We start from the raw sequence: 512 nt of genomic DNA on the forward strand, positions 1-512 counted from the left end.
CTGGTTCCAAATCTGGAAAGGAGTATGTCAAGGCTGTATATTGTCACCCTGATTATTTAACTTATATGCAGTGTACCTCATGAGAAATGCTGGACTGGATGAAGCACAAGCTGGAATCAAGATTGCTGGGAGAAATATCAATAACCTCAGATACGCAGAGGACAACTACCCTTATGGCAGAAAGTGAACTAAAGAGCCTCTTGATGAAAGTGAAAGAAGAGAGTTAAAAAGTTGGCTTAAAACTGAACATTCAGAAAACTAAGATCATGGCATCTGGTTCCATCTCTTCATGTCAAATAGATGAGGTAACAATGGAAACAGTGAGAGATTAATTTTTTGGCTCCAAAATCACTGCAGATGGTGATTGCAGCCATGAAATTAAAAGACACTTTCTCCTTGGAAGAAAAGTTATGACCAACCTAGACAGCATATTCCAAAGCAGAGACATTACTTTGCCAACAAAGGGCCATCTAGTCAAGGCTAATGGTTTTTCCAGTAGTCATGTATGGATG

At 39.3% G+C, this 512-nt stretch overlaps 1 pseudogene across 1 annotated transcript in view; it reads right to left on the reverse strand.

The window, feature by feature from the left end:
- Positions 1–512, reverse strand: part of LOC104994576 — a 17,014-nt pseudogene that overhangs the window by 15,966 nt on the left and 536 nt on the right. The window lies entirely within an intron of this gene.

Source organism: Bison bison, unplaced genomic scaffold, assembly GCF_000754665.1.
Source record: "Bison bison bison isolate TAMUID 2011002044 unplaced genomic scaffold, Bison_UMD1.0 scf7180017864260, whole genome shotgun sequence".
Lineage (NCBI taxonomy): Eukaryota > Metazoa > Chordata > Mammalia > Artiodactyla > Bovidae > Bison > Bison bison.